The sequence below is a fragment of the Pelodiscus sinensis genome, chromosome 31, assembly GCF_052426305.1.
Source record: "Pelodiscus sinensis isolate ZL-2025 chromosome 31, ASM5242630v1, whole genome shotgun sequence".
In the NCBI taxonomy this organism is placed as follows: domain Eukaryota; kingdom Metazoa; phylum Chordata; order Testudines; family Trionychidae; genus Pelodiscus; species Pelodiscus sinensis.
This window is the reverse complement of record NC_143082.1, coordinates 6,296,745-6,302,744: the sequence shown is the minus strand read 5'-3', so window position 1 is coordinate 6,302,744 and position 6,000 is coordinate 6,296,745. Positions and strand designations below refer to the sequence as shown.

At 57.4% G+C, this 6,000-nt stretch overlaps 1 protein-coding gene across 7 annotated transcripts in view; it reads left to right on the top strand.

Annotated features, from left to right (window-relative positions):
* The first annotated feature begins 3,160 nt into the window (after positions 1-3,160).
* The window catches only part of ADGRL1 (adhesion G protein-coupled receptor L1), a 102,433-nt gene continuing 99,593 nt past the window's right edge, over positions 3,161-6,000 (top strand). For 4 of the 7 annotated variants that reach the window (XM_075902218.2, XM_075902217.2, XM_075902216.2 and 1 more), the window contains exon 1: positions 3,162-4,204. The gene's annotated coding sequence lies outside the window, so the exon portion shown is untranslated. Of the gene's footprint in view, positions 4,205-6,000 lie in introns of all 7 variants that reach the window. The other 3 variants (XM_075902223.2, XM_075902221.2, XM_075902219.2) reach the window with 1 other exon arrangement.

The following is a 6,000-nucleotide window of genomic DNA, read 5'->3' as shown; positions in this document are numbered from 1 at the left end:
TGACCAAGCCATTTGTCTCGTGCCATCCCTCTCCAGCCTTCCACAAACCTTGGGCAGGGACACCACTCCTACCCCCTGGCTAATACCTCTCCATGGACCCAACCTCCATGACTTGATCTCACTTCTCTTTAAACTCTGTTCTAGTTCTAGCCTTCACAGCCTCCTGCAGCAAGGAGTTCCACAGGTTGACTCTTTGCTTTGTGAAGAACAACTTTCTGTTACTAGTTTGAAGCCTGCTACTCATTCCTTTCCTTTGGTGTCCTCTAGTCCTTCTATTATGGGAACTAATGAAGAACTTTTCTGTATGCACCCTCTCCACCCCTCTCATGCTTTTATAGACCTCTATCCTATCCCCCCTCCATCTCCTCTTTTCTAAGCTGAAAAGTCCTAGTCTCTTTAGCCTCTCTTTGTATGGGACCTGTTCCAAACCCCTCATCATTTTAGTTGCCCTCCCCTCTCCCACCTTCTCTCTTCCCCTCTCCCACCTCCTTTTCCCAGTCTCCCCCAGTTTTGTTCAATAAAGAGAGATTCTATTTTTGAACACAATTGTCCTTTATTTAGTACATCAGGAAGAGAGGCTAGGGAGGGGTAAGTGTAAGGAGGTGAGGGAGGAATGGGGTACGAGCCCCCGATGGGGAGGACTGGGCTGGCTCTGCGGGCTTCTGGGGGTGGAAGCTCTCCTGCAGCCCCCCAATTGCCCCATCTCCCCAGATGGCAGCCTGCGGCAAGTGCAGCCGGGCTGATGGCCAAGTGCTGTGATGTGCCCAGTGTGGGTACTCCGGGCAATCCAAGCCAGGACTGCTTTGCAAGCGGGGCACCCCTGAGAACTGTCTGTCTGGGGTGGGGGTCGGGTCCCTTTAAGCACAGCCCTCAGCTAGCCTGAGACAGCAGCTCCACGCTCTAAGTCCTCATCTGATGCCCTGCCAGCACTGCTTCCGGCCATCCTTAACCCCGGTTCAGGGTCCACTCTGTGTGGACATGCTAGTTCGAATTAGCAAATTGCTAATTTGAACTAGTTTTTTAGTCTGGATCCGTTAGTTCGAATTAGCGCTGTAGTGTAGACGTACCCTAAGTGGGTTCCTGTGGCCGACTCTTCCCTTTTTCCATCCACACTCCTGGCTGTTGGAGGTTACTTGGTCTCTTCTCACTCTTGGATGGTTCTGTCTTGGGTTAGTAGCTCTTCACAGAGCTATATAAAGTCATTTGGCTCAGTTCTTTCATAGACAACAGGAAATAGCCAGGAATGAAACACACAACAGCTCTTTGCACCTCTGTTCCAGAATGCCAGAATTCCCCCTCTGCCTGTAGGCCAGACTTGTCCCCTCCCATACCCCAGGATTCCCCTCTACCTGTACCCCGGGATTCCTTACACCTCAGTGAAGAAGTAGATTCATTTTCTAATGATAGTCTGTCTGTGCAGCTGCCAGTCCTTCAGCCGATCAGGCGTGTAACATTTTGGAGGTTTCCCGTTTAGATATGCACACCTCACATTGGCCTTCTGCTTGACTGTATCAGCTTCTTTAATACAAGACAAACACTTTCAGAAAGATGCATATACACACACACACACACACACACACACCCCACTGATCAAATGTAGCTCTATAACTCACCAAGTTAGTTAAAACAAAGTGTTAACCAAGGTGTGTGACTCTCTATATGTGGCCACTGTGTGTCTCAAAAGACAACGGCACAAGTGCTGATCCAGGTCAGTTATGTTGCCCAGCGGCAGCATCACGAGGGGCTAAAATGTCCGAGTCTCAAGAGACAGTCTGTTCCACAAAGTGGGCAAGCGTGAGGTGCTGGCCAAAGAGTGAAGCTGGAGCACTGCTGGGGCCTGTTACATTCTCCTCTGCTCCCTTCACTTTCCTACAGCACAGCCACTGTGGCCTGTAGCTCTCTGTATAAGACATCGTATTGATCACTTTTCTATTGCACGGCCAAACTATTTGCAATGCTTTTGTGATCAGGTTGTCTGGGAAACTAAACTTCCCTCCAGCTGACTGGGTCTGGTAGAGGATGCCTTCAGACAGCTTTAATTTCTGCTACAGTTTCTAATGTTTTAATGGATTCCTTCTCAATAGATTTTATCTAGTAATAAAATTGCACCTTATGATGTTAGATCAAATGGCACAGCTTGGTGCTCTGTATCCTTATTACAAATTGATGGGCATAAACTGTATAAAACAGAAGAAAAAGGTAACAGGAGAAATTACTTTGCAATTTAGCAGGACTTTGTGGTTAACCCCGGCTGTTAGAATCCTCTGCCTACATTTCCTTGAATCCCCTCCTTCTAGAATCTGGATCAGGTTTTCCCTCCAGTCAGCCACATACATGTTCACTTTAGCCTGTCTTTTGGAACATCTGCCCTGACATATGTCTATGGGGTCACCCAGGACAGGATTAGCCTTAATTCCTTCTTTGTGGAGCCCAATCTCCTGGAATCCAGGCCTAGGTTTGCCTTCTCCCAGCTGCCAGTCCTGTAACTTTGCAGGGTCTACTCCTTAATCAGGTATCCATTCCAGATTTTGACTCCTTTCCACAGTTGATCAGGTGTAGCTTTCCCATCTATTCCCAGGTTGTATAATCCAGACCAGGTTTTAACTCCTCCTGTCTGCTACTCAGGGATATCTGCAACATACACCCCAGCAGGTGGGATCCAGTCCAGGTTTTGTCTCCTCCCTGCCTCCCACAGGTGGCCGTGCAGTAGGCCGCCAGGGCTGGGAATCCAGGCTAGGACCCGCCTCCTCCCCATGGGCAGCCAGGTTTATTCTTTCTCCACTCCCATGCTAAGCAATCCAGTGCGGATTTTTCCCTTTACCTGCTACAGGTGAATTTCCCATGTCCCTTTCCATGGGTGATACTCAGTTCCGTGTTTTGTGTCCCTTCCTGCCCCCTCCATCCCCACCAAATAGACTGTGCCTCTCTCTCTCCAGAGATAGAAATCCAGTCCCCGTTTTCTCTCCTTCCCCTAGGTGTGTCCCTCCCCTCCAGTTCCCCTCAATCCACCCCAGCTATTCCCCTCCCCCAGGTGTGCCCTCCCCTCCCCTCCAGCCCCCTTTAATCCACCCCAGCTATTCCTCTCCCCCCAGGTGTGCCCCTCCCCTCCATCCCCCGCTTCCCGGATTCCACTCCGGCTTTTCCACCCTCCCCGCTCGCGGAGCCCTAGCGCTGAATGAAGCCCCTGGCTCTTCATTGCTGCCCAGTGCCCGGACCGTGCCGTGCCGCGGGGCGCTCCGCAGCCGCCTGGCCGGAGGACGGGGGGAGGCAGAGGGGCGCTCGCAGCCCATCGTGCGTCCGCGCCCGGGGCGGGCTGGGGACTGCTGCCCGGGGCGGAGCAGGCGTGACCTTCCGGCCAGCCTCCAGTCCCTGCAGCCCGGCGCCCTGCCTGCCAGCCCCCCGCTGTGGCCCGGCTCCCCCGTCCCTACCAGGAGAGGCACCGATCGCGCCGGCTGCAGGGCTGCCGAGGGGGCTGAGCTGGGCCCCCCCGTTCCCGGCGCCGGGGGACCGTGGAGAAGCCTAGCGGGGCTGCCAGGCTGCCAGGCCCCGCAGACGGCGACCCCCGGAGGAAGATTGCCGAGAAACGCCCCCCGAAGCGTCCCCCGCCCTCGCTCCGTAGAATTGCGGGGGCCCCCCAGCCCGCCCCCCGCAGCAGCCAGGGCTGGCGGGGCTGATTTCGCTCGCACGCTGGCTCCCCAGCATGCCCGGACTGCCTGTCACGCGTGGATCTAGCCAGACCCAGCCCCTCGCGGCGCCGGAGCGGGCTGGGCGCCCGGCGGAGACTTCCTGAGAGCGGGTTTTGGGGTGGGGGGACCGGAGTCCTCGGAAGGGGGGAGCCGCTTGGGCGATTTTTCTCTCCCCCTCCCGCTGTGGTATCGTGTGGGGGAAGGGACCCTTTTGGAGAAGCATCCGGCGGGGAGGAAAACGAGCCGCCACCCGAGGACCCCCCCACCCCCGCCCCTGCACGCTGCAGGGCAGAGAGCCGGAGGCGATCCGCGCCTGGCTGGAGCCTAGCCCCGGAATCCACATCCAGAGAGGAGCGGGGCGGACGCTACCCACCGGTCTCCAGCGCTCGCTCGCGCCTCTTTCATAACACCTGGGGGGCGGGGGGCGCAGGGAAGCGACATGTCTGGAGCCGGGGTGGACTAGGACTCGCCGGATGGAGCAGCCCGCTGGACTGAGACCCGAGGCTGGAGCGCTAAAGGTAAGGCGCTGGCTTGATTGTCTGGCGTCTGATGTGTGTGTCTGGGGAGGGGGGGGGTTAGATCTGACAGGCCCCCCTCCAGGTAAATAACCGATCCATTGACCCTCCCTCGCTCTGGATTCTGTGCTAAACTGCAGGGAGATGGGGACGGGGGGGGGGGGGGGATATGAACGGCGGAGCGATCGGATCTCCGGAAATATTGACCACCCCCCTCCCGGGCTCAGACCACCCCCCAGCTAGGATATCGGGTGGGGGGAGGGAGGGTCCGTCATCTGTTTGGTGGTTTTCCCTCCTATTTCCCAGACAGGGATCGTTTTGCGCCAGTCCTCGGGAGGGGAGGGGGGGGGGCTCGCTTCCTAGCAGCGATGCTCATAGGAAGGGATGCATCCAAATCCCCCTCCCTCGGTGGGATTGGCAGGAGGGGAGGGGGCGCCCCTGCGTCTGATCTGTGGGTGCAGCAGACAAAGCCACCTGCCCGGCACCCCGCGATCCGCTCCTACTGCAGTATTTTCTGGTCTGTGTGTGTGCGGGGAGGGCAATTACCCCGGAGTACCGTAATCTCTGGAGGGGGAGAGCAGAATTATTCTTCCAGCTCTGGGTAGCTCTGAATGGCTCTGGAGCCTATCTTGCTGCGGGGAAGGGGGGGGGGATCTAGATCCAGAACAGCTCTTACATAGGATTGGGGTAGCCCCCTCCCCCCAAAAAATACGTGATTTTATGGGCTTTCTCGCGGGGAGAGGGGACACATGTTTTTCATATGTATCGTTCCAAGATGGTAGGATGCGGGCTGCATGGCTAATAAGGGAGGGGTGGGGGTGTTGCCAGCCGTGGGGTGGGGGGGAGCTGTGCTGAGCACCCCGCCCTGGAGCCAATCCTGACTGGGGGGGGGGGCGCTGAATTGACCATCCTTTGAAACAGGGTGGGGACGTCCTTTTATTTCCCCCCCCCCCCTTGCCGGCCCGTGTGCCTGGAACCGGGCGGCCTCACCTTTTGGGGCGGGGGAGGGACCCGATCCTGATCCCTTTACACCTGCGGGGATGGGTTCGTATATCTCCCCCCCAGCGGTGTAAGTGGGGAAGGGATTCCATGGTGTGTGGGGAAGAGACATGTATCGTGTCCGCTCGGGAGAAGGGGGGGGGGGGATTCGGCCCCCTTTGCATGTCACAATTCGGTTTGACGTCGGAGTCCGGCAGGATCCGGCCCGGAGAGAGAGAAGTAAACAAAGCGAGAAGGAGGCGGTTAATCCAGAGAGCCCGGAGCCCCCTCCCCCACTGCACCGCAATTATATCACCTCCTCCCTCCCGTCACGAAATCCCTAGACCCCGGTGTAGCCCCCTCCCCCCGCCTTAGCCCTAAGATCGGTGGCGCGTCTGACGAGGTGGTGCGGGGGGGGGGGGGGATTCTGCAGCCGGGGCTCTGTCTGTGTGTGATGTTTTAAGGGTTCCATCCAAAAATTCCGCCCATGGGGGGCTAGCCGAGCCCTGCATGGGTATGGACCATTTAAAGCCCCTTTGGGATCGGGAGAGATTTCGGGCTCGGTCCAGGGTTCCAGTGCACCCCCGCTAGGCCCTCTGACCTTCCCCTCGATGGGGGCAAAAAGGAAAGAAACAGGGAACATAGCTGCTCCCCCAAAGGGCTGGGGGGGGGGCTTAGCCCCAGAGCGAGGATGGCTGGAAGGAGGGAGAGGCGGATGGAGGGGGATGGATGAGTGGACAGAAAAACCTGTTACTATGCTGGCTCCGTCGCTCCCCGTGTCAATTTCACTCCCGTGCCAGCCCCCTCCCTCCCCGTTAGTG